The 18,640-nt window shown below is 34.7% G+C and overlaps 1 protein-coding gene across 1 annotated transcript in view; it reads right to left on the bottom strand.

The window, feature by feature from the left end:
- LOC126814599 (small conductance calcium-activated potassium channel protein 3) overlaps positions 1 to 17,017 on the bottom strand; it is a 32,519-nt gene extending 15,502 nt beyond the window's left edge. The window contains exon 1 of the mRNA XM_050539866.2: positions 16,893 to 17,017. The gene's annotated coding sequence lies outside the window, so the exon portion shown is untranslated. The remainder of the gene's footprint in view (positions 1 to 16,892) is intronic.
- Positions 17,018 to 18,640: the final 1,623 nt, after the last annotated feature.

Raw genomic sequence — 18,640 nt, 5'->3', positions numbered from 1 at the left:
ACACGATTGCTACGACTGACCTCAATATATGATAAGACCTGATAGGATCACCACGATTACTCCTTAATTAAAACAACGATTTCAATCGCAGCACGAATCGTGATAGGTGTTTAGTCAAAATTTGTCTGGTAAGATATAAAATACGGAATATAAATGACAGAAAACGAAATTAAATTGAATAATATCTGATTTTTATCAGAATGACAAACCACAAATCAGAAACCTATTATATCCAAAGAGGATTTTTCGGGTATAACCTTGATATTGCAGCTTTCCTGCTAAAAGCCTATGGTCTGGATATACCCCATTTGAAATTAATTATCACTGACAGAGTAAGATTTTCAACAACCGAAAAAAAGACTGCGTCTGCCTTTGACTAATCTATACGAAGCTAGTCATTTGTGTCAGGGTAAGGGGTCTTATCATGTGCTGGCCAATAAATGTGTGGAAAATCGATGTGATTGAGAATTGTGCATTCATAATTTTTGACATAGCAGAAAATATACCATCGTCATGGGATTTGCATACATACATATTCATGGGTAGTACTAATTATTAAGTTAATTTGTGGTTGTTGTTATTATAAAGATGTTTTCATGAAAATCAGTTTTTGTGTCAAATGTCCAAGTCAAGGTTATGTTGTTGAAGGCAAGTTGTACCAAACCCAACTTATAACAGTTCTGACAATGATCGAACATTTCATGTCAATTTCTATGTGTTTTGAAACACGGTTATCGAGAATTCATGCTAATATTGTACCATTTTTGATCGTTTATATGGTAGATATGAGATGTTATTTGGTCGGAATAATACTATTCCCTGGATACTGTATATGAGTATGACAAACTGAATAATAGATATAGTTATCTCTGAAGATTATGCTCGTGTCACAATTAGTACACGGTATATTCAACACGGAACGTATTTTCTCCGATTAGGATAGCGTAACGTGTCTCCACACGGTGTCTATTCTTTCAAGGGACGGAATTATTCTTGAAATTACTCATGGGACTTGTAAACCCTGAACACGTTTACAAGAGATAATCCCTACAATCTAAATAGTTAATTAAAGGCCATATATATGTATAGCTCTAGGTTCGTGTACGAAACAAGAGTTCAACAACAACAACTTCATCAATGATACATGTATATAATAGATAGCCCTCTAAATTGACATTTGAACAACAATAAATAAAGAATGCCTAACTCTCCCGACATTTGACCATCATCGAAAATACTACTACAAAAATACAAGAATATGGTTTCACAGCACACATATGTACACAGCAGGAAAATAACAGAAACTAGATAATTAAAGGCTTTTTTATTTATTTTGTAATCCGTTCTTTAGAACTATTAATAGATTTCGTCGATCCCCAAATGTTGCATAAAATTAATATTGAGAGTAGCTGTGGGCGGATCATATCAATTTTCAGAATATTACCAAACATTCGTCACCTGTAGGCGTTCACTACTTTAAAAACAGATTTATTTTTTTACAAATTGATTTCTAAATCTGATGCCTATACAATCCAAATGCGAGAGATAGAGAGAGAGAGAGAGAGAGAGAGGGGGGGGTTAACGTCCACTCGACACAAACTAGGTCATTTCGGGACTAACACATGGTTCAATTTTATTTGAATAATTCGCTTGCGCGTAGGGGTGTTTAGCAGTGGGAGGAAACCGGAGGACCCGGAGAAAACCCACGAGGTTGGTAAGGCGACCCTACTCCTTGTCACATACAACCGGGAATCGAAACCACGTGCTAACCATACGGGCATCCACCCCCACCCCCAATCCAAATGCAATCTTGTGCTTAATTACAAACACCAGTTTTTACATATGATATATATGTTATATATGTAAACGATCTGCCTGGTTGCACCTTTCATGAATGCTTTTCAAAGAATGATAATATCCGTGAAGCGCTTTGCATTTTCAATATAATGAAATGCTATATCTGTGGTTTTCTGAATCAATATTTATTTGTAAAGCGAAAAAAGGAGCAGATGTGCTTCGCTATACTATAACATCGTTGCAAATATAAACTATATAGATGATTATTGAATACCTCTTTTCAGAAAAGGATTTTATCTGGTGGCGTATACCTACATGTATGATCACCTCCAGAACTATATTACTTGTTCTGTTGATTGTGTAATGGTTTACTAGGTTTGGCACATCTAGTATGCGAAACGTATTGTGTTTCTACTGACGGCGATTTGTATTCAGGAAATGGTCAACCACCAAACGCCCTTTTGCAACAATGGCTAGAACATTAGAATTAGTCAAGTTAATCGTATTCACCAATTATACGCTTTGTGAGCATTAATTCCCTTCACTGACTAACGATAATACCTTTTCCTTAGCAACGATAATAGAATTTTAAATCTAGAATTAACCATTTAAATGGTTTTCTCAAATTAAATTACCCTTTATTGAAATTGGATAAACACTGCCGAATTTAAATAATAGTAATTTTTATGACTTTTATATGGTGATTAAATTACAATATATTATACCATTTAGAATTTTTTTCCAGTCTGCTTTATTTTTTACTGTTATGGTTAATAAAATAATTGTTAAATATTCTAAATTTTGCTAAAAGTAATATACAGTTTAAAATTAGATGTTTTTTAAATGCATTCTTCAGTAAACAATTGAAGTACGTGTATATTAGGATGTATTAATCAAAACAAAACAAAAACACTCATAGTTTCCATACAATAAATTGATAAGATGCTATATATTACTTCTTTCTTGTATAAAATACAAACCGCATTTAATATGCTTCGTCTTCAGATGGACATAATCAAATATTATACTTTTTGATCTTTTAATAATTTAAAAGAAAACTAAACATTATTACAGCACAAGAATACACAATTATAACTAGTTAGCATTCGATGGGGAATGCTAAAAGACTGTTATCTGATGTTCATTTGCATTTTAATCTGAATATGCAAACATTGCGATAGAAACAGCTTAATCTCCTAAAGAAAATATCGATTTCAAGAAAAAAACCTCTTAAATGTAAAATATGGTCATAGTGTACACATAAACACGAGAATCGAAAACCCAATAGTTGAATAATATTTATACGTATCCCATTGCTGGTTTCTTATATTCTCCAATAGCTTTTATACTTTGTTCTATCAAATATATTGGAACAACCACGCATGCCATTTGCGTTGTTAATTAAAGCTTTGGAATTTGTATAGCACCCTAGTTGACTTTTTGTTACATTCACAAAGGTCAAGACGTCATTTATTGATGAAAATATCTTTATATAAATTGTACACATGTTATTCCAATTAACAAGGCTGTGGTTTATTTCTTTTTGCGACGGCCAAAAGATTCGGTAGGAAGCCAGCTGTGGTCCTTCCGCTAATGCATGATCGATATCAATACTTGGATTTTTAAACATGGAAAAATTCCGCGAGAGTTAACTTTCAGGAATGGTTGTGTGGGAGTTAAGAAAAAACAACACTTTCTAAAAGATATCCAGGCTGGCAAATATTTAAAGCCAATGAATATTGGTGGCTTGAAAAGCATCAGCACTTTCTAAAAAGATATCGAGACTGGCCACTATTCAAAGGCACTGAGTATTGACGGCTTTAAAAACATCAGCACTTTCTAAAAAGATATCGAGGCTGGCCAATATTTAAAGGCACTGAATATTGACGTCTTTAAAACATCAGCACGTTATAGAAAAGATAACTTAAGCTTTCATAAAAGCGACTAGCTTTAACGGTCACCGTTAGAAAAGGCTACAAGATCATTTCATATACTAATCTATAGGGTCCCATGCTCATAAATCGCATATTGATTAATCATCCGGGTACATTTATTGTTTTAATAATATATGACCTGGATCGACATTGCATACAAAATAACTACATTCTTCTAAACATACTGTTTTCGTAAGTGTTTTCATTATTTTTTTTTCGGGGGGGGGGGGGGGTATAGTCAGAGTTTGCAGCCAAAATTGTGCATGGTGCAAATATTCTGCCAAGGTAGGTGTGGTTGGCCTCCGTGAATCTATTTATTAAATATAAATTGGGTTATTTTTGACAATCGGGAAGTGACAAAAAATAATCTTAGATTACCTTTATCTCGGTTATTTCTCAATGGATCTTCTTCGGCTTTCATTTTTGGACTATTTGGACGAATATGCAAGGGTCATAATGCAGGGAGTTATAGTCTGAAATGTGCGAATATCGACATGGACAGATATTTGGGACATAAAGATGTATTTCAAGTTTCATCAAAATCGGATCAAAATTCTGTACTCTAGAGGGTCCACAACCTTGATATACCATATATTTACAATATTTGCGTACGACGGGCGGCCTTTTGTCCATATATATTATTTTCGTCATCTGTAATATAAACGTCTTGTATTCGTAAAATGAAATAGTTCTTCAAGTCCACCCATTGTGCCGTCCATACAGTCCAGCGTAATCTACGCCAATTCCTCTCTAGATAAAAATATTCCAAAAGAACTCATGTAAGTAAGGTTTTTTAAATGTTTATACGTCACCTTTAATAAATAGCTGGCATGTGAGTCAAGCTTAAAGCAATTGTCTTGAAACTCATCATTCTACCTTTAAAAGGCAAATCGCCCGAAATATAACGGAATCACGATGATTGCCACTTTTATCACAAACAGGCGAGTGATTTTCAATTGATCTGACGGGTAAGTGGCAACTAAGTAGAGACCTTTAACAGATTATGTGCTTACACAAGTGGTTGAACTCCGTGACCCAATACCGGGAAAAACACATCTAGTATAGAGACCAACCTGATTAATTTGTTCGACCAATCATTCTATAAGTCACATTTGGTTTATGTGACATCATAGTGTAAGAAATGATTTACGCCGTTGTGCCGCAAGGTCATTAACGGGAAATTACTTTTCGTAAAATAGCTTCATTTATGTAGAATTAAGGAAAGGTTCCGAATTCCGAGAATTTATAAACTATATGTTGCGATGTGGTTGTATTTAAGAAAAAGAAACTCGCAGATTAGTTAAAACAATATCGTTAACTTAGCTATAATGGAAGTTCTAGTCTAATCTGGTTTCAGACAACAATTTATTTGTTGTATATTAATTGTTTCTGATTACATAGGTATATTCCTATGGTAAAAAAGTATTTGACACCAAAATAGTCAGTAAAGCAGGGTTGTCATTATTGAAGACATACGATTAATGCCTTGGTCATATCTATCTAGTTGATTAATAACCATAAATAAACATTTTCAGATGGATTCCGTTCAGTGTATACAAATACGAATGCATCTACACGACCAACTATACCCAGATGTCCAGATGTAGCCTTAAATATGGAAAGTATCAGTCTCACTTATGCTAGGTTACCACTAACACGATTCTCGCTACTACTGAAATCGTGTTGATCGTAGAAAAGTTTTGGACGGTTCTTAATGTTCTACGATCAAGACGATTAATTGTCAATCGTGCTTATCGCTTCAGATTGTATTGGGTCGTAACAAAGCTCAGCTCGAAGGGTCGCATCTAATCGTGCTGTATATATACCCGTCGGGGTCCAATCGTAGCTCAAATTGTCTCGATTCAGACCATGAAAGACATCGCGACCGCACAATCGTATCTTAACGCAAAGAGGGTTTCGGTTCCTGCAGATGATTGTATAGAAACGTATCCGAACTTATCTGCATGCACCAGATCGTGGACTCAATAGGGACAATCCTTTCGGAACGTATCTGAACGGGAGACCAAATAGTCCCTATTGTGACCAGATCGCATCCAAACTCACAAAATTGTACCAGAACGTACCGACACGCACCCAAGAGATCGCCAAAGACAAGTAATAGGGCTCTTCCAAAATGTACTTTAATACAACATGGCGCATACCAAGGATTTTAAAATAAATAGGGTCATGTATAAAACGCTTGCAATTCCTAGTTGTTCCAAATCTATATTTCGTTTTGAATCGTAGATAGCCTGATACTTTAACATGTCCTTGTTTTGTCTTTCCGGAAATAACTGTACTCTAATGGCCACCTGCTAGTTGATGGTTTAAAATTATCTTTAACCGACGAATTGGCAGCATAATTCTGACATCCTGTAGTAGGCGGATAGAAGGCTGCTTTGAATATCAACACGTGACACTCAGTTAACTTCCTTGGTACGCCAATGTGTTTATAGATAAAGGCTGAACATTTTACAAATGAGCATTAATCATCGTCAGACGACAAACAACCACGACTATTGACTTTCACCAAAAAGGGTGATAATAACCCAAAGTCCATAATTGTTCTCATTCTATCGAACTGGTCACAGTCTTCTCGGGAACTGAAAACAACATAATTACTACATGTTGATGTTTTCTTAATATTGGTTACCATGGCTATGCGTGATAAGAATACTACACAGAAGTGCTTATTGATAATGTTTTCTGAACGATAAAAACAAAACCGACCAGATACATCTCCACCTAAGTACACGTAGTAATGGTTTTGCTTTTGCGTTCATTAAATAAATTATCGGATATAAAATTTTAGAATTAATTAATTAGATTAGAAATAACTAAACAAATTGACTGAAATGTCCATGAACGAGTTACTTTTAATGAATAGAAATATAACGTTAATAGATATTACTAGATTCTACATATTGTCATCTGTTATTGGCTTGGACAGACTATAGAGAGCGTTTCTACGAAAAGAGCACTGTCGTCTCGGCTTCTTTTTTCGGTGTTCAATTCTTCTTTTTCGGAATGCACAGAATTCTATTTTTTTTATATAGAGAATCTCCTACCAGTCTTTTTTTTATATCAAAAAATATCAACACAAGTTGATAAAGTAACAAAAAACGAGGCTCTGCCGAGTTTTTTTCACTTTATCAACCAGTGTTGATATTTTTTTATATCAAAAAAAAGACGAGTAGGAGATTTTATTTATCATCCAATCCCTTCTTACATGCACAAATAGATAAATATAATTCTTTGCTGTAGATTTCACTTTTACTGAACATTACGGCGTAGTGATACATCATTTTTTGACAGCAATTCAACCATTGCAAAGTCCTTTATATTGACCCAGTGTTTCCATCAAGGTCAATTGAATAACAAAATAAAAAAAAGTAGTTCCTTTTCAACTGACCAATCAAATTCATGTAAAGCGATATCTCCTAAGGAGATATCGCAGTAGATTATGAAATATATCACACAAGCGATATCTACTGTAGAATGTATTATTGGGTGATAAAATATAAATGTACGTAACATGTGCTTGCAAATATTGACGTAAATAAAAACAATTTTTAACACAAAACGTGTGGCAACAGATCTTCTTTAAAGTTTATGGATAGACGATATAATCTATTTATGCTCCAGTATTCAATTCATAGATGATATAAAAGGGATATTACTAGGTCCAGGGATATTAGTCGAAAATTGGTATAACCAAACCAGTGTCACCACACAATAACTCTCAATTAGAAGAGTCGTCTACGATGAAATGGAAAATACATTGATTTTGATGGGTTCTGATATCGGGGCCTATCGACACAGAAAATGATTAGACCGCTTAGATGTATTAAATCAGCTGCATGGTAAAACGTCCCCCACTAATTGTCACCATCTAACTAATGAAATAATGGTTAGTTCAATTATACTTGTCTAGTAAATTTAGTTCACTTTTGTCTCAGGCTAAAAGCTATTATACCCAGTTTATTCACTCTCGTTACTGAACATTAAATATAACAGCCACGTAATTCTACATAATAGTACGGGTATCTTTGGCACCATACACAGATCCTTGTGATTTTCCGCTCTATTTGCATACGTGATTCGACATGAAAAGGTTTAGTGAAACGAGAAAGCTTTGGCCATTAAATGCAGACATTCTACGTATACATGCACTGTTCATATCTAACTTAGTTCAGGCAGGCTCTAAATTGGTAAAGAACTATTCCAGACTCGTGTTTTTGTTCAGTGATTTGGCCGCTAGTAAGCCTCATTACCATGCCAGGAAATAACCTCTCTCGCATTATGGGTTAAATCTTCCGCCCTCGTGATGTTCGAGTATAAATTCAAGCCCGGAATGTCTGTTTTGAAAACAAATGACAAACTGTTGCAAAATATTGATTCCTGGCAGACGATAGATGCGGATCAACTTTCTAGATGGGTGCAAATGTATTGTAGTAGTTTACAAAAAATATGAGTGGATCAAATTTCACAGACTTGATTGGAAATACATATATAAAAATAATAAAGAACTTTGGCTTGTCAAATATTTTGACATTCCTTAGAATAACGCAGACAAGATTTATGAGAAATGATGAAAGGCCCCATTATGTGTTTATCGCTAGGTCCTTGGTGACATGAGATTACACGCGAAAATATTAAGTATGAATGATAATAATCTTGCTTTGTCCTGCAAAAAATTGTCTAAGGAAGAAAACAGTTGACCACGATATCTCGTTTACAAAGTGCTCATTTTCGTCTATATTATACACTTTATTTTGCAGATATGTTGAACTTATAGGCCTGGCGTTCATCGTCTTGGCATGAGTGATTGTATTTCAACTTGCATTGCAAGTTGTAGTTTGCTGACGTGTATCTAGGCTGTCAGAATATATTTGATTGCACAGACTAAATATGTCGACATCAAAATATCCATCACCAATCAAAGGCAACCATTAAAATTCTAAACATATGTTATAGTGTAATACAATATGTCTATAGGGGTTATTTTAGTTCTATGAAAGGTGGCCTGTTTAATGTATGGACAACCAGATTGGGGCTAATTAGGTACTTTGCAAGATTCTACTTTCCTAGACTGACTCATTCACAGTTCTGCCACCATCCATGTCTGGAAGTGGATTACCATTTTCACGTTTCGTTAAAAATGATATTCTATTACGTTAATGGGCAGAAATCTGGTCAGAGGTATCCGACAATCTTGTATAGTAAAGAATAGCCCAATTTTATCAAATAAGGTTGACGTAAATGGGTGTCCGAATAAAACACTTACCATGGTAATGGCCCGCCCTAATAGATGACGTATCCAAACGTTTTATATAAATTACATTTGCTTCAAACTAATAAACTATAACACATACTTATGGAAGAACAATTACTGATTTAGTTTATTGCTCTATCCAGTTACTCAATGCCTATAAAATATCATTACATTTGCTTCAGACATCATGTGGGGTTCTTAGAAGGCCTGGGTAGAGAGACATCATTCGGGCTTCTTAGAAGGCATATCCATAACCTCCTGAGCTTAGAGGCTGGGATAGAGACATCATGCAGGGTTCTTTGAGAGATATACCTTTAGCCACCTCGGCTGAGAGGGCGCAGTGATCATCATATAGACTTAAAAAGGAGAGCCTAATTCTCGCCACAGAACACACGGTAAGTGATAGGGAATTTATATTTAGCTTATATTTAATGCCATGGCTGTGTGTTTAGTTTTCTATAACCTTTGTATTATGGGTGTTATACAGATATATAAACATAGTTATAGCAACACAATGTTCCAGAATTAATTGATCTATTTAAAAAAAATACACAACGTGAAAGTCTGATGGGATACTGTGACACACGATAGTGTCACAATAGTGCTATTGCTTACAGTGAAATATTCAAGGATGGGAGTGTCTAAAAATAATATGGACATCTCAAGAAATTCGGTTGAGCATATAGTTTGAAACTGGCGGGTACGACAATACTACCAGAAATATAATTCTGTGGAAAAAATAAAATACTTTATAGCTCTTATAGGCATTGTGATGCTGCTGAGAATAATATTTAGAGCTGATCAAGGAAAATGCATCAATTTCTCAGCAAGAAAAACTAACCACCATTTTTATGACTATAAGTATGTGTGACAGATGACAGTGTTATCGCCAGTTGTTTGATGTATATTGATCAGTATATAGGTGTCGTATATAAGTATGTAACACGTGTTCTATATTAGATATTTCACCTACTGCTTTATATTTATACTACAAAATATATTTAATATCAACAACTGAAATATCAATACTTATTAGATCACGTCATGATAATAAATACCACGCCAGGTCATTAGATTGACATAACACTTAATAAAATAAAATTGGCTGACTCTCCATTTTAGAATTATTTCTTTCTAATTCTAAATAATCAGATATTTCTTAAGAATTTCAAGTGAGTGAAAATCAATCTAATATTATCCAATCAAATTACTAAAATTTGGATTTTATCTTAGTTAAAATTTCGTGAAACAGGCCCCTGGTTTTAATAATCGAGGGGCGGCTATAAAGATATTTAAGGCTTTAACCATCTAAAATTTCAAAGGTATGGAAGCCGGTAAGTACCCTTAAGAAAGGCGGAACCAAGAAACCACTCCGTCGCGGCATTGCTTCTCTATAGGAAGGTTTCGACGTCTTAGCTTAGCACCGAATACTTCTTGCGAGATTAGGACTACTTGTCGCGAAGAAGCGAAGGGGTACTTATCGGCCTCCATAGAAATGTGATTTATTAAATAATCACGTTATAAAAGAAAAATTTTCGAGCGACTTCTTGCCTTCACTTAGAAGTAAATATTTCTTGCCTCAAAGCAAAACGAAGCCACGACGGGGCGAGGGGACCATTTGTTGCGACTTCTTGGCTTCGCCTCCGCACTTAGTTAACGCGAAAACAAGAAGAAGCGAAGGGGTACTTATCGGCTTCCATAGAAATGTGATTTATTTAATAATCTCGGTCTAAAAGAAAAATGTTCGGGATAATATTGGTTTAATTTGGTATCTATTTAAGACAGATATAAGCTACGTAATTGTATACGTCAATTGCTATACTATCTCATTAGTGAACATAAGGTCAAAAGAACACCATTTTTGAAATAAAAGGAAAGTTTGTAACATGAGAAGCAGTAGCATGTGACAACCGGTATTTAGATATATAAGAGAAGAAATACTTTTCCATTATCAATTAATTGACACTGATGATGACAAAAGATGTTGATCAATGTATGTAAGTATGATAAAGGGATGTTTTACGAAGTTAATGGACACTGTATACATTAATCATGTAACATTATATGGAACTGGCCTATATGATGAATTAATCAAGGTACTGATAAAGCTGGTTTAATGAATTTATTAATTAGACATCTCTATTTATTTTATACTAGAAATGTGACATGTGATTACCCCCACCCCCGCAATCACCAGTACTGAAACTCTCACATCAAATCATGGTTTATGTTATCAGGAGAAATCATAATAACTTCTATTTATTCAAGTCCCTTAACCTTTCTCTTGACACTCTTATCATAGACTAATAATATTTTCTACAACTACAAATTATTAATTGATAAGTTTAATAAATACGCACAAAACAGAGTCCTACTACACACTATTTCTATATAATATCAAACTAATTATCAGAATTTGCTGAAATTTAGATGCAAATCACTGACTGATCAGTCCAATAGACGAAACTAAAATAAAATGTATTCTATATTAGTTCATACAAAAGGGAAATGAAATGAAATGAGTTTTAACGTCCTAATATTCTGCCCCGAACTGGGCTAGTGAAGACGGGTAATACAGATAGTTAAATATATATATCTGTCTCATTAGTTTAGTTGTTACTCTTTCTAATAATATAATAACATTGAAACTTTACACAATTTCTATTCCCAATGAACTAAAATATTGAATAGGCTTACGTTATAATTTTCCAGTCTTCATTAGCCCAGTCGGAGCAGAACTCTGGGACGTTAAACACCATTTCATTTCATTTCATTTTTTTTCTATTCTAAGGAATGGATGTCGCGAGAAGATAGCCTGTCATTTCATATTTCTTCATAAATGAAGCTAATAATGATATTATTAACGACTTAATACGAATTACACGTAAAGGGCACCTTGCGTGTCATTTGTGATTTATTGATAAAGTGTTTGGAGTTTTGTATATATATGATGCATTGCCTCTGTACAATAATGGTATTAAACATCAAATATAACCCTTGCGTCCAAGTCAAAGTTGGCATATTATATGCAAAGAAGTTTGATCATTAATATAAAATCTGGAAGTAATTTTACAAGCAGAATCGCGACAACTCAAACCACCAGGGTGATATTCTGTATGCCCACTTACTGGTTGGCAAAATATTATTTTAAGATTTCCAGAAATATGTGACTGAGGTGATTTGAATGCCCGAACTAGACAAATTATGATAAGATAGGTATATAAAATTAAATTTTGTCGTTCTAATTAGTACAGTGTCAAACTTTAAAAATCAATGAAACAGAGACATTTTATAGTTTAAAGTAGCTCAATATCATCCAAAACATTCGACAATGAAAACACGAATTATTTGTCAGTTTTTAATCAACATTGGTGTTGCGATCTTACCGGAAAATGATGGGCATCTGATATTCAATATTTAAAACAAAATAAACATTTTACGATTGGTACACGAATCGTGTACCATAATGCGTTTCAGCGCATTTTGTAACAAGCGACTCGGAAGAACGAGGTTAGACATATTCCACAAGTCATGTCAAACGGTAACCCCATATTCTTCTCTGAACAGCATGCGCAATAAATATTATTGGTGTAGACTGGAATAACCAGACGCTAGAGATTGCCATTCGATTGAGGCTTCTGGCGTATTTCGCCGAACATAACTGTTTTGAAATTAGAGTAAAAACGGAAACGATTGAATGTAAATCATTTTTTTATACATTCATATTACATTATTATATACGTTGCGACCCATTTGTGTCAATTTGTAGGTCCCAAATATTAACAATTTAGCTCCTTTAAATTAATCTTATAGAATCTGAAGCGAAGGCGGTTTGAAACCCGAAACGGGTACTATATACGGTAGTTCCTACTAACTCTTCTTCCCCTTTTAATATACCCTATACTGATACGTGCCCTGGGTGTATGCTTATATCTGAATCCATAAATCTGTCTCAATTGTCTTTTATACCGCGAGAAAAGTCAGTTGGAATATAATAATAAGCTGTTATTCATATTTGGTCTAATTATTTATTCCCTGTAAATTTTCCTAATTAATGGAAAGATATTGATTTTGTTGTCTAGCTAGGGAGATCTTGGTGAACATACCGAAAAAAATAAATTGTTCGTTGTTCTTTTTAAAATTATGCGCTGGCGGTATGGTATTTTTAAAATTTATTGTAGTAATTCTCTACTGCAGAATAACAAGGATCTAATTCGACACTGAAATCTGTCGTTCTGCCAAATTAAAATCTTGCTTTCTTGCAGGAAACTGGGAACTAAACCAGGTTAATCATAATTATTATACTGTTTGACTGAATTGAATTTAAGGTAAACAAAATGACTCACAAGAAAACAAGTCAAAATAATTAGTTAAGTGTTATATTATTATATACTAATGACTCATTTAACCATTACATAAGTCATAATAAACCCACCATCATTATATACGTATTTGACATAATGTATTGACTAAATACGTCACGTAACATTTCTTTGCAACTATACAGTTGATGCTTGGCGCACGTTAGTGTAGTCAAAAGGGGCATTGGTCTCATCGGTAACAGATCTCTCAGAAATATAGTTGCCAGGCACCAACAGCTGTTTCGCAGGTCATGCTCAAAATAACTCCAAGATTTAATAGCCACATGGGGGGGGGGGGGTACCACACATGACAAATAACTAGAAATCCGGACGAGGATATACGTAATCAATAGAAGTTTTTATTTTTATCCAAATCAAAATGGTTGCGTGATTAGCGTGGCAGACGATCAGCGTGGTGGACCAATCTAATAATTCCCATCACTTTTACATTCATACTTTCCTTACAAATTCAGCTAAACCAGTATATCAATTTCATCAACTGATCAGGTCTTATGCCCTGGTAATTTTAAAATGCGTTTAGTGGGGTTTTCCTCAAGGTTAAGGAAGCAGCAATCATGTAGAAAGAACGTGGAAAATGTTTCCCGTGTTAATTAGTTTCAACTTTACGATCCTTTTAGTTTGACTAAAGACACGTATTCCTTATCTACAAACTTCCTATTGACGAATCTTTCTCATTTTAGAATGGACTGAGGTTGACTAAGTTCATTCCACCCGCACTGCCCTTAAGTATTTAAGTCGGCGAAAAGCGAACGTCAATGTTTAGAAGTCATTGGAATTACATCTATTCCACTGATTGCCCACATAACACAGAAAATGGGTCATCATTTATCATGTCGCTTAAATGTTCTGGTATGAGGTTTCACAGTCAATTATTTATGGCCAATCCATTAACTTGAATTTTTATACACAATGTATTATTCCATTTAAGTTTTCTTCAAATATATAGCATATAGTATAAGCATTTCTTGATAAGAAGGACCGCTCCACACATAAGAAAAAAACACGAACAAGACACACAATACATTGTATGTAAAAAAAATGATATGCACAGGTATATTAATTTTATCAAATCAGTTTATAAAACTTTATTCTCAAAATATTTGTTTACCTTCATAGACATTTAGTGGGGCGCAATATCATCCAGTCCAACATTATTAATGATGTGAACTAGAACCGGTTTATCGGAGGCGACATGATGCACATGTCATTTAGTCTGTATGATAGAGACTAAATGCGTACCTGTGTCTGTCATTGTCTGTTGAAATAAATTAATGCCCTCAAAGCCTAGTTGTGTCCGTGATATAGTCTGATGAAAGAGACAGATGCATTCAAAACCTGGCTGCGTCTTCGGCATACAGTATAGCCCAACCCCCGAGTTATGTTGTGCTTTATACTAGTGTATTCTGTACCTTATTAAAAAATTACAGATATTCCCCACTCCAATTACACTAGTCTAGATATGGACAATGCTCAGGGTTCAAAATTATTAGCACGACCCAGACCCGGCGGAGTGCCCCCCCCCCCGCCAATAATTTGGCCGCAAGTACCCTTTTCTCCAGGTTATTGCACGCAAGCAACCATTCAGTTAGATACGGTGACGTAATTGGAAGAGACCCGATTTTAACATAGAAGTGAGACTTCTAGAAGTAGATCCCCCTGGGTTAAGACCCCCCCCCCCTCCCACCCAGTTGCGAGGGTCGCGATTAGTTAACTTTACTGAGCAGTCGAATATTTCATTCCATTCCATTTCCGTTGTATCTATGACAGATTGGCTAATTGAAACACGACGGGGTAGAGTTTTTCTAACATTCTATAGAAGGGGCTAAAACTCTACAATGGAAGATTCCATGCGTACCAAAGTGAAACTCATCCAAGAACTTTTGATCCTCAACACGTAGTTTAATTTTTATCTCATAAATCGGGGAAAAATTGTCGCCTCTGGCAGGTCCACAAACTTCATTCATATTTCACATTTGGCGTAAAAGGCATTTGGCATAACTCTAGAACGGAAGGTCCGATGGGCAACAGACTTGAATTCAGCCAACACTCGTTTTAAGTTTCATGGAAATCGGATAAAAATTGTTACAACCTTGGTATTACATACTTTTACACTATTTGCGTAAAGGGTAGCGGCCATTTGACGGGAAGTTTCAGTCCGATTTTCCGGAAATTCGGACTCAACCATAATTATGGGGTAACTGTGATATATTTGAACGATTTTGAAAATAAGATAAAAATTGCTACCTCGTACAATCACGATCCATAATCCTAAAAGTTACGGCCCGATAAGCGCAAATCGGAAATAAATTGTGACCTCTAGATGGTCCAGAACATTTCCTCGACTTTTATTTATAAAAAGGGAAAATTTGAAATTTGACCTGTAGGTGTTTTGCACATCTAAAGATATGTCTATTTACAAATAAGGGCCCATATTCAATATTACAATCCTGTCGATGGTTGTGTACTTCAAAATTTTGAAGGCCATTGCAAGTCAAGACATATATGAGATTTTTTGTGTCACAATTCATATTGTTGTTGACATTAAGAGTAAAGTTATGAAAATTATATTTGTTATTTGTCGTTATATGGGCGCAACATTTACATCGAAGATCCTATACGGGTAGCTTTGAAACATTTACCTCCGTCCGTATAAATGTAATCATAGTGCAAAAAATAAAGTACTGCATGAACTATGTATTGCCACCACACTCCACCTTCATTTTTTATGATACGACATCCATGTTTACATTGTTTATCATTAATACCAAGCCTTTTGTTTACAAAATACCTGTTATTCATGAAAATATTGCTGCGCATTCATATTTGGCTAATCAGATTTTGTTTACATTCTTTAATTTCTTCCCTAGTAAAGAATAATGCTTAGTACATTGAATAACCCACTAAATAACATCTTTACATAATGCTTTTAAATATCTGTATCATTAATTTCTTTTTCAAAAACGATTCATAACAGGTTATTAACGTTGGCGTTTTAATTTTGCCTGTCAAGATAACTTGAAGATCGAGTTCCTTTTATATAAAAATAAACATCTCATAACTCTATAAACTTTAATTTCAATTGTTTGACTTCAATTCCATAGTTATCGTCCTCAAGAAAACAGACTTGTATTAAAAAGGGATTAACACTTCCAAGTGATCAACCCCCGAGTGACTCATAAACTCGGGATGAAAAGCCCCCCCCCCCCCACTCCCGCCCCCTTTTTCCAACTCGCCGGGAACTTCTCTTAAACGTGTGGGGGATCATTATTTGGGATTAATCTTAACTCAAAGAAAAAAAATAATGTGTCTGGCCATGTAATATAAAATGGTAAAATAACAAAATTTCATATCGTAATGCTCTGTCGTGATTTCATTATGACATCTTAGCGACTGAATGACAAGTTTTCTATGTACACGCATTATAAACAAAATGACAATATAAAACTGGCAATCTATATTTTAATACTGGAATATATGATGATAATTGTAAATAATCAAACTTACCTTTATTAACGAGAGAAAAACAATTAGATATTTTCCCGACGATATACCACGTTCACTTGTACAAATAACGGATTATTATTAAATTTTCTTCTATAACCAGTCAGCAAATAAAATTAATATTTCCACCGTATGAATGGAGCTATGTGTTACTAGTAAAATATACAAGCTGATATTGTAGGCCACCTAGTAGTAATATTAGTATATATATGAAATTCTATTGATTTTTATACGAGCAGGCTGTAGCGAAAGTTACATGTTAATAACAATCAGTTCTCCTATGTACTCTTATGTAGATATAAAGTAACATGGACTTACCGTGATGCTAAATAATGGATATTCAATGTATAGAAGTGGACAGATAAGTATCCGAGCAATGTCAAAGCTTAGCGAGCGTTGACCACAGCAACAACAAATGGCGATCTGATTGGGAACGATCACTTTTTTTTATTGGTAGCAATCTTCATTATCTCAAACATCGAGAGATTCTAGTTGTAGTTTATCACCTTTGACATTAAGCATTGGCGCCCGTCCTCGACCTGTAACATAACGATATAAGAACTATTATATACAGCAAAAGAACCAATCAACGACAATGAAATTCTTACACCCGACTAATGGCAGATGAGTTTGTCGTTAATGAAGACATTTGTTGAATTCATTTCTACCTGTTGATATAAACACTTTGTTTGATGATCAATGGAAGCCCATTAATACTCCCCCATGTATCAAATTGTACCAGATGCCTAGGTTCAATATAGAGCCGAACACTATGAACAAAGGTTTTGTAATTAGTCGGCACATACGTGAAGCAATAAACTATAGATTTGAAGTTAATCAATGTTTGTCAATAATGGACATATGATATATTGACGATAAATATAGGCTGAGTCTAAACAAATAAAATACATTATTGTCAGAAATGGTCATACCTATACAGACAATCAATTTTTTTAAATTCTTAAAGTTTGAAAATGACGATGCGTAATAATGGGAGCATCCAGTGTGTTTATTTTACCACTTACACGAGCCAGCTGTTTTCTTTCTTTTTCTGGAACTCCGGATATCAATCCCATATTTTAACTCTATTTTAGCGAATTTACACGACAACTAGGCTTACTGACATACTAATATCCCTTTTTGGATAAAGAATATTCATTTTGTTATATGCAGTTGATTTTAACAGTATTTATTTCGAAGATATAAAGGCTTAAAGAATAGGATACAAAAACAAGCCGAGGCTTCTATTAAAATCGCTTTCTTGTGGCTATGGTGTATATATAATAAAAAATGTACAATTTCAAGTAATATATTATGATAGGGAGAGAGAGAGAAATGGGGTTTAACGTCCACTTGACACAAACTAGGTCATTTCGGGACTAACATATGTTTTTTATTTTATTTCAATAATTCGCGTGCGCGTAGGGGCCTTTAGCAGTGGGAGGAAACCGGAAAACCCGGGGAAAACCCACGAGGCTGGACAGGCGACACTACTTTCCTTGTCACGTACAACCGGGAGGGGGGCTAACGCGTGTGCTTTATCTCATAAGGTCGGTCACTGATTGAAGTAGTGTGGTTTACATCTCAAGCTTGAACACGTGACTTGGTTCCCCGGTTTACTCCCACTCCTAAAGGCCCCATACGCACAAGCTATTTATTAAAATAAGCTTGTTACATATTATTGTGTTAGTCCCAAAGTGACCTTTCATGTCGATTTGATATTAACCCCCATTTCTCGATGTAATATTTCT

This window comes from Patella vulgata, chromosome 3, assembly GCF_932274485.2.
Source record: "Patella vulgata chromosome 3, xgPatVulg1.2, whole genome shotgun sequence".
In the NCBI taxonomy this organism is placed as follows: Eukaryota; Metazoa; Mollusca; class Gastropoda; family Patellidae; genus Patella; species Patella vulgata.
The sequence above is the reverse complement of the archived record's forward strand: the minus strand, read 5'-3'. Positions and strand labels throughout refer to the sequence as shown.